The sequence below is a fragment of the Halictus rubicundus genome, chromosome 14 (genome assembly GCF_050948215.1).
Source record: "Halictus rubicundus isolate RS-2024b chromosome 14, iyHalRubi1_principal, whole genome shotgun sequence".
In the NCBI taxonomy this organism is placed as follows: Eukaryota; Metazoa; Arthropoda; class Insecta; order Hymenoptera; family Halictidae; genus Halictus; species Halictus rubicundus.
The window spans coordinates 6,430,712-6,448,769 of record NC_135162.1 but is presented as its reverse complement, the minus strand read 5'-3'; the positions used below and the strand labels follow the sequence as shown (position 1 = coordinate 6,448,769).

General features: G+C 43.1%; 1 protein-coding gene and 2 long non-coding RNA genes across 3 annotated transcripts in view; 2 read left to right on the top strand and 1 right to left on the bottom strand.

Annotated features, from left to right (window-relative positions):
- The window catches only part of LOC143361114 (zinc finger and BTB domain-containing protein 8A-like), a 105,166-nt gene that overhangs the window by 54,169 nt on the left and 32,939 nt on the right, over nucleotides 1–18,058 (top strand). The window lies entirely within an intron of this gene.
- The window catches only part of LOC143361135 (uncharacterized), a 28,494-nt gene that overhangs the window by 3,139 nt on the left and 7,297 nt on the right, over nucleotides 1–18,058 (top strand). The window lies entirely within an intron of this gene.
- LOC143361133 (uncharacterized) lies at nucleotides 7,455–11,334 on the bottom strand. The gene is made up of 2 exons (XR_013083417.1): nucleotides 10,119–11,334; nucleotides 7,455–9,936 (listed from the first exon to the last, which is right to left on the bottom strand). It is a non-coding gene; the product is annotated as an uncharacterized LOC143361133 (long non-coding RNA).

The window sequence follows — 18,058 nt, the reverse complement described above, 5'->3', positions numbered from 1 at the left end:
AGCCTAGGTAGGATGATTGAAAAGGGCCCGCTGCTCGATCCTCGCTGTTCTAGGAGCCGAGGAACTGCGAGAAAAAGAAAAGAAAAAGCTAACGTTATTTGTTACTCGAGACACACCGAAAGTTTATCAGATATTTACGGTTACACTTGACACGGGAACGCGCGCACAGGCAAACACACGCGACACACGTTACACTCGCGAACACTACAGCGACACTAAGCTACGTCCACACCGAGGCAGTAACGAACAACTTTCGACACTTTGTCCACCGGGAGCTTGTGGGTAATAGGCTTGACAATTACCGTGAAGCTCGACGAATTTCCTTTCATGCAATAGTCCCAAGCGAGACGCTTATCGAGTTCGTAATCGAGTTGTTGTTGGTTTGTCGTAGAACTTTCTGTTGAATGTTGAGTACAGCGTTTACTCGATATATGTCCAAAACACGGGCCTAGCCAGGGACATATATCGGCGAGGAGGTACTATTCTTTAAAGAACAGCTGGAGGCCTCGGTTTATGGCTCCTCACGGGGTATACCCCGCGGTAGTGGGGATAATTCCGCGACATTTATCGTCTAGGCCTTGGCGACATATATAGAGAAATCACTGTAATCCTCAGACATGGTACATAGATTTTCAATAGATGTCGCAAATTGGTGGAACAATAGACGCGACGTGGATAATGTGTCGAAAGTTCGTTGTTGCTTCAGCGGAGACGCAGCTTCACACACTATAATTGATATGCAGCAGATTAATTAGTGGAAATCGGACGAGACATTCCACGATTCGGGACTTAAGGACACACTCGAGACACACACACACATACACACACGATTTTCTTTTTTTAAACGCTGTATTCTCGGATTGTTTTTGTAGTGGTATACATAATTCTATTATTATAATATTGATAAATATTATATATATATATATATATGTTATATGTTATCGATACGTTTAACATAATCGTACCGTTTGTAGTAATCGAGCATTGGTTGGATGATATAGTTAACGTTAAATAATTGCAATTTTTATTCAAGAGGGCTGGTTGCGATATTTTTCTCATCCGCGTCATCATCGTTACACGTTGATATTTAATTGGTTGGGGTTGCAAGCTGTTTGTTCATTTTCTTTCCTTCTTCTTTGTTTTCTATTCTTCTTCTTCTTTTTTTTTTTTGGTTCCACGTGGACGGGTTTATATATGTCTATGTATATCGTGATTTTGATATATACATGTATGTATATGAATTGCATACACGGACACGTTTAACTAGTTTACGAGGATTTTAGCGATAAAGGGTTATACGAGTCGACAAACTTCGAAGAATTTGGCATGCTGTGATCTGTTTTCCCGTTTGCGAATTCTAGCTTGGAAACTGATAAACAATTTTACGAACATTTGGAGTAGTCTTCGGTCGCTTTTGTTTTAGATTAGACTCGCACGAATCCTGTTGTTCACGAACCGAAGAATTTGATTCGGGATTATTGACAATCCAATGTGAAAATATCTCCCAAAATTCATAGACGCCTAATGATATCGTATGACGATTTCTTTTAGGGGTTTTAGATAAATAAAATAATAATTAAACTTTTTTGGGACGTGACACAGACGTCGATAAAGTGCAGACTGCACGACAATGGCACAATTGCAATTTCAGTATATAGAAAATAATATACAGCGTTTACTCGATATATGTCCAAAAGACGGACCTCGCCACGGACATATATCGGCGAGGACATACTATTCTCAGCGACCGAGGTATGCCCTGCGACAGTGGGAATAGTACTGGGACTTTTATCGGCTAGACATTAGCAACATATATAGAGTAAACACTGTAACACTGTTCAAGTCTTATCTTTGTACTACATGAATTATTCCCATACAATGTTCTAAAATAGTCGATGGCCATCAGAGTCCATATTTCTGCAATAGTGGTTCGCATGCTTATGCCAAATTAAAATGGTCTACCTCAATTGCAACAACTAGGAGTTAAATAGGACATTTTCTATCTGAACAATTCTAATAAGTTGAAAATAATGTAGGAGTTATACAGTGAGTTCTCGATATATGTCAACAACACGGGTCCTGCCAACGTCATATATCGTCCAGGAGACATAATCGAGCTGTATTATGTTTACACTCCTCGGTGTCCGAGGCGTCTCGAGCTTCACGAGTAGTGGGGATCATTCCGCGACATTTATCATCGAGGTCTTGGCGACATATATAGAGAAATCACTGTATTCACTATTTCAAATGGCACCTACCCATTTTTATTACGGATGCAATAAATGCGCTGTCGGTCATTAAAATTTCTGGATCGCGTGTCTATTGATCGAGGAATAGAATTGCAGAATATTTTCCAAAAAAAAAAAAAAAATCGTAGAACACTTCGCAATAAAATTGCGGTCGTTTTATCAATTTCCAAGCGACAATTTTGCGACGTCCGGAAAGTGCAAAGTTGTGCGAGTTTTTTCCGGATCGGTTACACACAATCACACTTACACGCCTGAACACAGAGACACGCGTGCAATAAGTACACGCGAGGATCCATGGATCGCGTGCTCGGGCCGAACGTGTGCCACGGACAACACGTGTTCGAGAACTATAAAGTCGTGGATCAATCGAGTACTATAATCGCGGTACTCGCGTGTACGGAATCGACGCCTGGAAACCAAGAAAAGTCGGATCCGTTAGCTATACAAAGAGCCAAACCGCTACATTGTGATCAACTGATATTACCGTCGATCTTCTTCTTCTCTTTTGCGACAAAAAGGGGCACTTTGCATAGTTAAGGCTATATTTACCGAACACGCATATACCTATAATTTAATATTACTATTAACGATAATAATAATATATACATACGATAATAATATTAATAATAATATATACATAACCAGAATATTAATATATTACGCAGATGATTAAGTATATTAATTAATATATTGGATAATTTATTTTATTTTGTTTTACCGTTTTAATGATTTTATATATATGTTATTCACTGTTTATGTATTACCACGCAAACATACTTATACACACAACGTACACACGCGCACACACATACACACGAACAGGAACACAAGTATATATACATATATATATATATACATATATATTATATTGAAAGTAATGCAGTATACGTTTATTATTTATTAATGGGCGTGGAAGAATTGCGTCTGGTTGCACTATGCAGGGCCTACCTTCGACCTTTTTGTTTATTGTTGTCTACTTTTGTTCGCTTTTTTTGCACCTTTCGTTGCACCACAACGAGTCGCAGAGCCGCGTAACTCTGCTCGCGTGGTTGCATTTTTATTTACTGTTTTCTTTTTTATTCTCTTTTCTGTTTTCCCCATGTTACAACAAACATACACACACACGCGCACACAGCCGAGCAGTTTCACATAATTTTCAATGCTACGTTCAAATCATCCACGAGCCAAAACGATCAACTCCAAATCTTTAATTCTCCAAACATTCCCGTCAAAGCATTCGATTAAATGTTTTTTCCGATAATCTCGGTAAGTGACAAAAATTATTTGACCCCCTACCGTGGGGTCTCTCGTGACCCAGACAATTTTTCTGTCTACTTTTTCGCTAATCTGTTGCAAGATAATTGCAAATATGAAGGATTTTCAACTTCTCGGGGAAAATTTGGTATCTTGGTAAATTTTTTAATTTTAACAGAGCCCCCCACCCCCCCCCATAATTCGTAATTTAAAAATGGTACCGCTCAGGGGTAGAAATTATAGATCTGTAAAATTTTACCAATACCGTTGGTAATAATGTAGTGGTACATAACAATACACTATTATTAACAATACCAGTCGGTTTACCCGAGTTGATCGATTTTTCTGTCAACTTTTTCGCTAATCTGTTGCAAGATAATTGCAAATATGAAGGATTTTCAACTTCTCGGGGAAAATTTGGTAAATTGGGTATCTTGGTAAATTTTTAAATTTTAATAGAGCCCCCCACCCCCCATAATTCGTAATTTAAAAATGGTACCGCTCAGGGGTACAAATTACAGATCTGTAAAATTTTACCAATACCATTGGTAATAATGTACTGGTACATAACAATACACTATTATTAACAATACCAGTCGGTTTACCCGAGTTGATCGATTTTTCTGTCAACTTTTTCGCTAATCTGTTGCAAGATAATTGCAAATATGAAGGATTTTCAACTTCTCGGGGAAAATTTGGTAAATTGGGTATCTTGGTCAATTTTTAAATTTTAACAGAGCCCCCCACCCTTATATTTCGTAGTTTAAAAATGGTACTGCTCAAGGATAAAAATTATAGATCTGCAAAATTTTACCAATACCATTGATAATAATCTACTGGTATATAACAATACACTATTATTAACAATACCAGTCGATTTACCGGAGTTGATCGATTTGGCAAGCATAAACGGCTGGTTTCGAGGCTGAGCCTCGCGGTAAAATTTTCTTGGACAAGAAAGAGCATTTGATTGAGGAAAGCACAGATAATCTTGAGACCTCCTAACAAGCAATATTAAGTGAAGCTTCCGCAGCATCCTCGGGTGCAACCCGTGAAACAACGGTCGTTGTGGCTGTCGTCCGAAACAGCCATAAAATCGAAACGAACGCAGATATACGATTGGCGCGTCCGACGTTCGTTGCTCGTCTCGCAGAAATTCTTCCGTCCTCCATTTTGGAGGATCGATCGAGAAAGCGTCGACGTTGGTCGCGATCGGAGTGCTCCTGATACGTCAGACGGGGTTATCTTCATCCCGGTGGACGCTGTGATCCTCGAAGACGATCTAGATTACGTTTTACTGCGCCAGATTTGGAATTATATGGTTCGCGCAGGGGTGCGCTCGTAAGATAAAACGTCCCCGTGGAGGATGCAACGGGTCCTGCGCTCTCGCCATCAACTTTTACAACGCTCGACTTAATTATTTCGAGCTTTATAGCCTGCTTAAAAGACGAACGCCGAGTTATACGGCCTACCTGGTTCAAATTTTAAAGTTTACAGTTTCTGCGGCGAGAAACGCTCGCGCTGGTCTTTCTTTAGAAACTTTTAGAATTCGTTCAATCGTCCCGAATTTCCGCGCGATATTGCCTCTCGGACGCCATCTTTGTCTGCGGGATTAAGCCGTCGGAAAGGAATTAGAAAGGAACATCCGGGAATTTTAATTAACGGTGCCACACGTTTCCCGGAAATGGAGCACGGAATTATTAGATTTGTAAATAAATTTTTGAAGTCGTCCGGCTACGGCGAACTTGATTAGGCTCGGCTGAACGCAAGATGGCTGCTACAGTTCTCCCGGAATAATATGTTTTATTTTATGACTTTGATTTCATTATTTTTTATCGTGTCGACAACCGAAGGATCCGAGCTTACTTTCTGAGACTACAGAAAGATTGCTGGCTGTTTAATTGTATGGGGAATGAAATCAATGTTAGCGTACATGTAAATTGCTGTAGGAGGGAAGCAAACACCAGTTGGATTCTTATCGATGGTACGACATAGTTATCTCGATTGAGCCACGGTTGAAACGCTGTTTCGTGATTTGCATTGCATAGAGTATGCAGGATCGAAGCTTAAATTTCGCCAAGGCCATTTTTAGCCTGAGCTATGACGCGCGAGCAACTTGAATTCGACTGGTTAATCTTCGTCTCAAGATTTCTTGCTCGGTTCTCGAGTGCCGGATTGGTAGGCTTTTTGCTGTTCATGGGAATGGCTGGCAGACGCCAGTGGTGTCCAATTTCGCTGCTGGGGTCGAAGGTGTTTCGTAGTCTTGTCTGGTTCCGCAGCGAAAGTTGCAGCGAATTATAGAGGGTGTCTCAGCTGAAAATATCTGACTTATTTCTTGTTGCACGAATGCTATCCCAACGGTTACACGTGAAAATGAGAAGAATCTTTCCGCAGAGTCGATCTTTTACAAGATTTCGAAGTAGTTGATATTTTTTTATACGACACCCTATATATTTTCTTCGATAGTCTTGTAGAGCAAAAAAAGACGGATCCAACGAGTATAATGATCATACTGTTACGGCCATTCAATCTCGAGATATTCCTGTCTGAAAGGTAAGGCACCTAACTTAGACCCTACCTTTCAGACACAAATATCTCGAGATTGAATAATCGAAAAGGTATGGTCATTATACTCGTTGGAATCGTCCTTTCACGCTGTACAAGAATATCAACGAAAAAACATATGGTATCACTAAACAAATTCTTGAAGTATTGTTAATAAATCACTTGGAGGAACGGTTCTTTACATCCGTTGCACGTATAACAATGTCCTGGATGGTTTTCTGGATTTCTTGAGAGAGTGACAGTATTTTTAGGTGATTCTGCTGATCCTGAGTATTTATCAATATCGGACCATTATGGCAAACAGGAAATATATCCGCTGAGACTTACGACGATGCCGGACAGTGCACGCTGGTGCATGTTTAACTCCACAATCAGAAACTGTGTAACTGTTGAGACTCCTTCGGGAGTAATCGAATGAAGCTGGCCACCGTGGCGAAGTTTAGGGTCGCAGTGATCTTGCCAATGGCGCGGGTCCGTCCGGTAATCTGATTAAATTTTGTTGTCGCTGCCCGTCGAAAATTCGGCACGCCCGATTGAGATCTAGGATAATTAGGTACTTAACGCTCGAAGCTAAAATTTTCTAAGCCGGAGGAAACACATCGTTCTCGACCTCAGCTGTTATGGGTGTGTCATCTTTAATCACCTTAGACACGGCTCGCCTCTAGTTATGGCTGCGCCCAAGGATGGCAAAGTAAGCTCAGGTGTTGCAGCCCTTTCGAGCATCCCCGGCAAACCTGGGGATGATAATTTAATCCTGGTCTGTTGCAAGGTTTATCATCAGTAGACTGCGGATTTTTAATAAAAATGTACTTCTTCCATGGACAATTTCAATATGCTAAAAATAATTGATACTCTTCAGTTAGTGTTTCTACCGTTTTAAATTTAATTATTTTTTGTGATAAATCATGATAAATTTTTATTTCGCATAAAGATCCGCGGTCTGTTCAGAATTATTGCAATTAGATTGAACAGTAATTATTTTAATCATTTCTTTTCACGTAATGCAGAGGGATAATTTTGTTCCCAGTGTAGTCAAATGTCCAACATTCTTCTTAATTGTAGTCGTTAGAGGTAAGCTAATGAAATAAGTAGACTGCGGATCTTCATGCAAATTCGCGGCTCCAAGGACTAATGGACGGAAACAGGAATTACATAGAAGCTTCCCATTTTAATAAATATCAGCTAAAGAATATTATGACAATGTTATGCCAATTTTCTGACAATCTCGCTGCAGCTTCGCTAAGAACAAAGATACTCTGCTAATGATTAAAGAATAAATCTCGGGGATCCAGTGGAAACAATATAATACCGATTCTACTTGAAATTTGAGAATTTTTACGATAGACACAGTGAAAACTTTTCTCCGTTTTGTTTTTTCCTTTTTCGTTTTTCGGTCACTTCCAACGAAACTTCAACAACTCCTATTCAGAATTTCATAATATGATAATGGATACAGATAAGATTAAATTTTTAAACGCTACCTATGATTACTCGAAGTTTCATAACTCCCTTAACAGACCGGAAGTTCAGATAAAATTTTAACAAGTGGAATACTTTATACCTCCCGGGCGAACTTTTTCAACCCTTGGGTTAAATATGAATTTTCATGGCGTTTTTAACGGGCCAAAAAGGCCGCAGAATATTTACACTGGAAAATTCCGAAAGGCCGCGATCAAAGTGCAAAATTAAAATCCTTTTAGCAATTTAAACAAAAAAGAAAAAAAAAAGATAGCAAAGCGCTCGGAAACTTAGCTCGGAAGCTCTTACAAATATGAAAATTTGTTCCTTTAACAATATCCTCCGTCGCTATTACTATGGAAGTCGAACGAGTACAAAAATTCAATCTTATTCTTACAATTACACTGCAGATTTGTGCAATTTGACTTGCAAAAACCTCAAAAAAAAAAAAAAAAAAGAAAATACAGAATTTAATTACGACAGGAGATGCATCAACGCAGAATTCTGGGTTACATCGAATACAATAATTAAATATTTCGTTACAAGTAAATGTCACTTGCCGCGAGGACCAGTGCACTTTTATGCAATTCTACGAGGTTCCGTCACCCGAAAATTCGGGTTAGCATAATTCGCCGCAGCGTGGCGATAATTCAGCGTCTCGCAAGAGTCGCGGAAAATTAATAACTCGGTTTCTCGCGCGTTCGGTCGGTAATGCAGATGAATGCTGCTAAGTGGACGTGTCCCATATACGCTCGAACATGCGGGAGCCTCGTGTCTGACCCGCTACAAGGACAGCAGAGATTCCCCCGTTCTCGTACGTAGTCGATACGCGTGCACACCGTTATACTCCATCGTCGTCGTCTAAACTTTCCTCGCAACGTTGTGTCGCGTACTATGCGAAATTACACGGCCACAGTTGGGTTACAGTTACGCGTGATTGCCTGGCGAGCCAGTTTTACAGTGAAACGACATTTGCCTTCCGTTACAAGACCCTCGGACATAGACGAATCGACACGAAACAGTATCACGAAATTCTACCTTGATCAACGGTAATTGCCTCGCCGGATTTTTCACGAACCCCCGATTATGGTTGCCTGCTCTTTTGCCTGCCACTGTCAGTCGACTGAACTGTCTCCGAGTTTTTAGTTCACTATTATGAAAATTAACAAGTAGCAACAGTTGCACAAAATTAATAATTTTTAACGTGACAGAAGCCCTTCAGTGTCTGGCTTGAGGAATCGTCGTGGCTAGCTTAACACTGGTTTTACACTGAAAGTGACCATTTTGCATTACTTCATAAAAATAACTTTTCAAAAATAAATGTCAAAATAAATTTTTAACCTTTTGTTTCATGATATATACAGAAAGAAATCAATTTCTTGAATAATTCCTCACAGATGCATCTTTACAATCTCAGTACAGTGAATTCTCGATATATGTCAACAACACGGGTCATGTATCGTCCAGGAGACGTGTTATCTTCACACTCCTCTCTCAGGCCTCTCGAGCTTTATGGCCCCTCACGAGGTATACTCCGCGGTAGCGGGAATAATTCCGCGACGTTTATCGTCCAGGCCTCGGCGACATATATAGAGACACCACTGTAATCGTAAATTAAAAGTCTCAGAACCTGTCAGATTGACGGGTCCCGTGATCCCAGTGTTAAATAAATCGTAATTGATGCAGTCAAATTCCAGATTCAATCTTTCGCAAAGGATTAAAATATAAGAAATTGGGGTTGTCATTTTTGCTAGAATGAAGGGCTCAGAGAATGTAATCGTTTCTCGTTCTGCGGAGATCGCTATGTACACGACAGGGTTAATTATTGTAGCAATATTGCCGGGACTCGTGGGACAGACGTGTCTCCGTCGGTCGATGGATGTTTGAATGACGATTGTCAGCCGGCTGCATCGACGACGGTGTGTCAGTTCTGAACGGTTCAGACGTTGCGGTTTCCGTGTCGTTGAGCGTCGAGTCCCGTCGCGTCGGTCCGCGGCCCGGTATTTACGTTTCTAAGTCAACCATGCACACCGTTTTTCCGTTCCACGTTTCTCTCTCCGTCGTCGCCGTCGCCGTCGCCGTCGTCGCAGTCGTCGCAGTGAAAAGGCAAAAGTTGGCAAAGGAGGAGAGGAGAGCAGAATCGCGCGGGGGGCGGCTAACAACGGGCCGTGGCGCAGAACGATTGCCTTCGCTCGTGTAAGCTGCAAAGGCTGGTTGACGGTGCTTGTCTAGATGGCTGGTAATAATCCCGTTTTACCCAGCCGGCCTGGAGTACCGTGTAACTCGTTGCATTCTGCTCGGGGAACCCGTCCACCATCCTTCAGCGAAACCCCCGGGAGCATTCGTTCGAGAAATCGATGCGTGCCCCCCTCCCCCCGGGTCCCAATCGCCATATTTTGATCCAGAAGACCTGAATCTTACGTGGCTAATTCGACGAAAAATTTCAGATATTTTTGTTTCCCATAAAAATTCGCAACGATCTTTCCTCTCCGTCGCGATTTTTACACGTTTTCGTCCGCTATCCACCGAAGCAATACACCTTGGGTTAGGGTTAGATGCGTCCCCCCTTCTTCCCGGTCCCTATCAGAAGACCTGAATCGTAGGTGGCTAATTCGACGAAAAATTTCAGGAATTTTTGTTTCCCATAAAAATTCACAACGATCTTTCCTCTCTCCGTCGCGATTTTTACACATTTTCGTCCGCTATCCACCGAAGCAATACACCTTGGGTTAGGGTTAGATGCGTCCCCCCTTCTTCCCGGTCCCTATGAGAAGACCTGAATCGTAGGTGGCTAATTCGACGAAAAATTTCAGATATTTTTGTTTCCCATAAAAATTCACAACGATCTTTCCTCTCCGTCGCGATTTTTACACGTTTTCGTCCGCTATCCACCGAAGTAATACACCTTGGGTTAGGGTTAGATGCGTTCCCCCTTCTTCCCGGTCACTATCAGAAGACCTGAATCGTAGATGGCTAATTCGACGAAAAATTTCAGATATTTTTGTTTCCCATAAAAATTCACAACGATCTTTCCTCTCTCCGTTGCAATTTTTACACATTTTCGTCCGCTATCCACCGAAGCAATACACCTTGGGTTAGGGTTAGATGCGTCCCCCCTTCTTCCCGGTCACTATCAGAAGACCTGAATCGTAGATGGCTAATTCTCCGAAAAATTTCAGATATTTTTGTTTCCCATAAAAATTCACAACGATCTTTCCTCTCTCCGTTGCAATTTTTACACATTTTCGTCCGTTATCCACCGAACCAATACACCTTGGGTTAGGGTCAGGCTTAGGATTACATGCGTGCCCCCTTCCCCCCGGTCCCTATCAGAAGACCTGAATCGTAGATGGCTAATTCTCCGAAAAATTTCAGATATTTTTGTTTCCCATAAAAATTCACAACGATCTTTCCTCTCTCCGTCGCGATTTTTACACATTTTCGTCCGTTATCCACCGAACCAATACACCTTGGGTTAGGGTCAGGCTTAGGATTACATGCGTGCCCCCTTCCCCTCGGTCCCTATCAGAAGACCTGAATCGTAGGTGGCTAATTCTCCGAAAAATTTCAGGAATTTTTGTTTCCCATAAAACTCTCCAGTTTCGTCAGCTCTCCACCGAACCAATACACCTCGGGTTCTCGAGTCGTTTTGGCCCCACTCGACAATGCGTACAGTGAATTCTTCTGTCAACATCACTGGTCTTGCCAGTGTTTTGTATACCCCGCGGTAGTGGGGATAATCCCGCGACGTTTATCATCCAGGCCTCGGCGACATATATCGAGAAATGTGTTCCTCTTGGAGAGACGTGCTTTCGTCTGTGATAAAAATAAGATTCGTGACAATTCTGACTGAACGCGCTCGGGTTATTTTTACGGGATGATGTAACGCGAGTCGGGCCGCGCGCGAGAGAGGGGAAACTTTTGTTTTCGGTCCCGACGAGATTTCCGCTGAAATTGAGCGTCGCGCGGCGGGAGCCCGCGACTGCGGATCGGTGTCTGGTTCGACTCGGCGATTCGGACGATTAACCATCGACCGTTTTGCCGACTTGTGCGTGGACAATCCCGGAAATTGGCAGCGTGCACTCGAGAACCGGGCGAAAACGCGTCCAGACGTATTAGAGCAGCACGGGGAAACTCGAAAAGGGGACGGCGACACACGAGTCGAGAGAGAGCGAGAGAGAGGGTCCACTGTGTGTGTGTGTATGTGTGCAATGTGCAAGGATCGATACGCCACCCCGCAGAACTCGAGACCGCCGGGGGCTAATTATATATCGTGCCGATGCGATTCTTGTAATAAAACAGTGAATGCGATGTCACGAATCCACCGACAAGTTTTTAACGCTCGCGCGCGCGCGCGCGTACACCTGCCCGACCGCGACCCCGCGTTCTTCACCGACGACAGGCTTATCTATTCCATTATCCGCCATCCGGGACAATTTTTAGGGGCGGATTCACCTCTCGAGACTCCACAGACGTTCGTGACACGCTGCGTTCTATCAAATATCCGCGATCAGGCTGAATTTTTAGGCGGCAGTTACCATTCTACAACAGACAAAATGTGTCCGTACTTGACAGACATGAAATCAAAATTTTCTCAGCCGTAGAAGAATAAATTAAAATTCATTTTCTGTGCTGGTGTTTCGAATAACTTGGAAACAGCGTAACAATATTTCTACATTCGTCTGTGACGTCTACGCAGACATCCACGTACTCACTAAAATCTGCTCGATGAATTGCTGGAACGTTCAAGTATGGACAAAAGAACATTTACTAGTCGGCGGTGGAGGTCCAGTGAATTTTGCGTTGATGTATGGAAAATAAATTTCACAGTCCGAATTGCAATAACTTGCAGATTGCCTGATTTGTGATAGACAAGATTGTGTGACACAGTAGAAATCAATAATCAAGATAAAATGAAATACAGTGATTTCTCTATATATGTCGCCAAGGTCTCGATGATAAGCGTCGCGGAGATATCCCCAGTACCGTGGGGTATACCCAGTGGAAGGCCTCGGACGACCAGGAGTGTACCCATAATACGGCTCGAGTGTGTCTTCTGGACGATACACGACGCAAGACCCGTGTTGATGACATATATCGAGAATTTACTGTATCAATGCTAAGAATTATCGGGCAGGTGAAAATGGCTTGCTTCTAATCTTTTCCTTCAGTTCAAACAAGATTAAATCTCCATAAAGTGTGTCTCGATATTTGTCACGGATCTTGCCAGTGACTTATATCGTGTAGAAGAGATCTATTCTATTCCTGGATCTATGATCCAGGCGACCTTGCATTCCTCGGTGACTGAGGTCTCTCGAGCTTCGCAGGGATAGTTCTGGGACCTTCATCGGCCAGGCATTTGGGACATATATGGAGTAAACACTGTGTCCCTTAGTTTCCAATTTTCAATTGATTCAGATTTACGAGTCGATTAGAACAGTTCGAGTCCACTTTCTGATGCAACCAATTCGCTTTATATCTCGTTTTAATACATACTCCTCTTTCTCCGATATTAAAATAGTTGAATAAACATTCGTTACCGATTTAATAACGAAACTGTTTCGTTCCTCATGGTACAGGATATTTCACAACTAAATGATCAAGCGCCGTTCGAGTATATTCGCGAGCAGCCGTAAAAAGATTATTCAAATATAAGACCGAAAAATGTTTAATCGAAAAATCCGACGGAAAATATTAAACACGTGGATAATTGGCTCCGGCATATGTTGATATTTCGCTGTTCGGGGTTCCGTATTTACTATCCAAATTCAATATTCCGTCTGCTGAAATTAAACAAGATCGGCAGAAAATTTATTGATTGCTGAACTTAATCTTTCAACATTATTCGGAGGGGGTGTTATTTTTGTTATAATTTGTTTACGCAGCATTTTTGCGATCTCCGTTCGTGTATCCATATTTGTTTATCTGTTGACGCGATTCGATTATTTTCGTTCGAGAGCATACTTCGACGGTAATCGCGAACCGGAACAAATTCGAGAGACTGTTTTCAGTCCGATGATTACAATACGATCTTTCGCCGATTTGTTCTACGCGAAACAATAATATTTTCAATGGAAATTAGTAGGAGTTGTTCGACGATATCGTTGTAAACGATTTATTTTACAATTTGTTTATTTTTTTTTTTCCCACGTTGGCTGCGTTCCCGTCTAAATATTGTCGAACTTTCACCGAGCGAAAATTCCCGGCTACACAAAGATAAAGCATTTCGCACGCGTCAATCCAACACGCAATTAAATTCGCCATTCATACGCTGACTGCCAGTCAAGCCTGATAAAATTACCGCACAGTATCAAATCTCCTTTCCAACGAAATGAAAACCGCACGGGCCAACTTCATTACAGGATCCGTTCCTTTAATCCTCTTAAATTTCATGGACTTCAATCAACATAATTTTATTCGGCGCACCTCCCTGTCAAATTTAATCACCGCTCCCAGACAAAACTGTTTTCTTTCCTGTGTGACCGTCAGGCAAAAGAAAAGAAAAAAGAATCTGTGCAATTCGAAATTATGCTCTTGCGAAAAGAACCAGAAGAAAATCAACCCTTCGCACTCGTACGATTGAACTGTTCTGTACAAATTGTTAAAAATTCATATAACGAAACCGTTTCAATTTCATCCGCACAAGGTCCAAAAGATTGCCTAAGACGAGAACGTTCTAGGTTCAAAATTAATCGAAACGGATATATTTTTAGTCTTCGCTGTCTCGATTACCAATTTCCAAACGTTCTCTTTCGGATGAGTCCAGAATTTCCCTGGCCGCCTTTTGTAACAATGAGAAACGTGGCCGCAAATGATTTCGAAGTTACGCTCCCGGAGTAAGGGGAAAAGCGAGACCACGTCTCGCTTACCGCGACACAACATCCCAGAAGAGTGTCAGAAGTCGTAGACATTTTTCCCCTGTTCTCCTCCTCTCTTGCTATCGCGTGCTATTCCCCGCAGTCCTTTCATCCCCCGTCCACCGTTTACTTTCTACTCGGTTTTTTCCCCCGGTCTGCATGCATTTATCTCGCCCCCGAACCTCGTTTCCCTTTTCTCCGCAACCCGCGAGAACCGAGAGAAGAGCGATCGCGAGCCGACAGAAAATTCACCGCACACCCCCGTGACAAACTTCCACGGGAACGCCGGCATATTGTGCTTGGACTCTCGTGAACTCGTGGTTGTTGCATCATATACTGGCGCGACCGTGCACGACTCAAAAAAAAAAAATACTGTGTTTACTCGATATATGTCCACAACACGGCCAGCGACATATATCAGCCAGGAGATTCTCATATACTTGTGGTTGTTGCATCATATACTGACGCGACCGTGCACGAATAAAAAAAAAAATACTGTGTTTACTCGATATATGTCCAAAACACGACCAGCGACATATATCAGCCAGGAGAAACTCATGGACTCGTGGTTGTTGCATCATATACTGGCGCGACCGTGCACGACTCAAAAAAAAAAATACTGTGTTTACTCGATATATGTCCACAACACGGCCAGCGACATATATCAGCCAGGAGATTCTCATATACTTGTGGTTGTTGCATCATATATTGACGCGACCGTGCACGAATCAAAAAAAAAATACTGTGTTTACTCGATATATGTCCAAAACACGACCAGCGACATATATCGGCCAGGAGAAACTCATGGACTCGTGGTTGTTGCATCATATACTGGCGCGACTGTACTCGACTCTAGAAAAAAGAAATACAGTGTTTACTCGATATATGTCCAAAACACGACCAGCGACATATATCGGCCAGGAGATACTATTCTTTCATCCGAGCGTAGAAAAGGAGAGCTAGAAGTCTCGGTTCATGACTCCTCACGGGTTATACCCCGTGACATTGGGGACAGTTCTCGGACTTTTATCGTGTAGGCATTTGGGACACACAGTAAACTCTCGATATATGTCAAAAACATTGGTCTTGATCTCGAGCTTCGCGGTCCCTCACGGGGTATAACCCGCGGTAGTGGGAATAATTCCGCGACGTTTATCAGCCAGGCCTTCGCGACATGTACAGAGAGATCACTGTGTATAGAGTAAACTCTGTATTAGGGATTTTGCGCTATTTTCAGTTTGCTCGGAATTGGCAAAGAACTTTGCGCGTTTCTTGGAATCGCAAAAAAATATTTTACTTCGCACGAGGACCCGGCAGCCTACAACGATTAGCAGCCATCTTGAATTCAGCTAGATCAGAATTCGATTCGGAAAGTGTCGCGAAGACGGCGAATGGGAGGAGATCGTCTTCGACGAGCCCGTGGCATTTGTTAGCCGAATTAACGGGCCCGATCGATATTAGGTGTGCTCATAGTTCGGTAATAAACCCATTACGGCCGAGTTTATCAGGCTAAAAAGTGTCTAACGAGCGGGACGGGGGTTGGGACGGTGTTTCGCACACACACACGTACACAGAGGACGCAAATATTTCCGGAGGTATTCGCGTGAATCGACGTATAGGGGCTCTCGTTACGCCGTCAGTATTCGATCGGCATGCGAATCACTCGAGGCGCGTCGCGTATTTCGAGCCGACGGGACGAAAAATGAGAGAGAGGGGGGGTGGAGAAGGGGATGGGAAAATGATGCGAGCACACCCTGCGCGAGCTTCTCGGCAGATATCTCTGATCTGCGATGATCATCTGCCGGGAGAGGATCTCTGGGAGATATCGGATCTATCGACCTGACGGTGCCACTTTGCGTACGGGATCGAATGAACTTTCCGGCGGAGAGCGGACGGACTTAAGCTGTGTCCACACCGAAGCGGTACAGTGAATTCTCGCTATAAGTCAGTTGCCCGGTTCTGGCGAGAGACGTTTAGACGAAATCTGATGTTCTCGCCGGACGTTGCGTCTGAAATACACAGTGGAAACGTAAATGTCACTATCCGTTTCTATGTCATTTATCATACGTCTTTATGACAATTGTATCAGAGTCATTTATGACACGTCTTTACGACATAGAGACGGATAGTGAGAAGAAGGCTGAGAAAATGTCTTTCTCTGACGTTGCGCGTAGAAACGGACAGCGATGCAGTGATTTCTCTGTATATGTCGCCAAGACCTAGATGATAAACGTCGCGGAATTATCCCCACTACCGCGGGGTATACCCCGTGAGGGGCCTTGGACGTCGAGGACTGCAAACGCAACACGGCTCGAGTATGTCTCTTGGAGGATACAGGACGCTGCAAAGATTCGCGTTGTTGACATATATCGAGGATTCACTGTATATCGTATACCCCGCGGTGGTGTGAGTAGTTCCAATCATTTTCAACCGCGAAGCTTGCACCGACTTACAACGGAATTCACTGTATCCAACGTCTGTCCAGTTCATCTTCCTTTGTCAGCTAATTTTTCTAAAGTTTCTCCATCTTGCTTCTTCAGTGTGGAGGTTGTTTTCTATCCTCTTCCAACGAAAGATATCGCCGAGGTATAATGACGCTGCTAGACCACTTTGTACAGTGTCTACTCGATACGTGTCCAAAACACGGGTCTGGCCAGGGACATATATCGGGCAGGAGATACTATTCCTTGAGACAGCGAAGCTCACAGTGGCCCCTCACGGGGTACACCCCGCGGCAGTGGAGATAGTTCTACGACCTTTATCGGCTACATACTTGGGACATATATCGAGTAAAGACTGTAGTTTGCCGCTACATTCGAAATACGGCGAAAGGCGCTCCCGAGCCACTGTCTAATATCGGAATAAAACTTTATGAACGGAATAAACCTGTATAAGCAGCAATTGATAATATTTATTGCTAAATTGTTATTACTATAATTCGGAGATACAAAATTCGGCTGTCAGCTCCGTGCGGTTTACACAACAATTCTCAATCGCAGTTAACAATTGTTTCGCGATCTATACTCCGTTCGTTTCAACTCCCTGCTGTCTGACTAACTTCCGATCGCGTCTGACGAAGTTTGACGAATGCAGTATAGAATGCCTCGGTTTCGCAAAACGCTGCGTCCAGACGCGTTTAGGAAAATCGATCGTAACCTGGATCGGTCATGGTTCGAATCAATTTTAATTAGGTCAGGACCTATTGCAAGCTTCCAATGAAAATGAACTCCACCAGGTTGCTCCAGATGTTCCTCTTCCGATGCCAGTGACTTTTTCTTCGGCAAGTGCAATTCTTTCGACTTGGGCCTTGCATTAATCCCGGTTTCGCGACCTGTACCGGTCCAAAACGTGATCGGCATCTTCAATCAACTCCTCCAGGTCATTTCTGAAGTTCCTGTACTCTTCCGACGTCGACCCCCATCTCTTCAGCGTCGTCCCAAGTGTCCCAGAACTTCGCTGCAGGTCCCAGCCTTTCGCATCTCCCCGATCTTGTAACTTACAGCTCGTCAAGACCTCCAGTAGACCTAGCCGATCCCCTACTCCAACTCGCAGTCTGATCCGGCCGTGAACTCCGGTCCGCATCGATCATAATTTAACCGCAATTCAGACACCCTGATCTCGCCTCCCGACACGGAAGAGCCCCCGATTCCGGTCATTGAATCGTCTCGTTGCTCC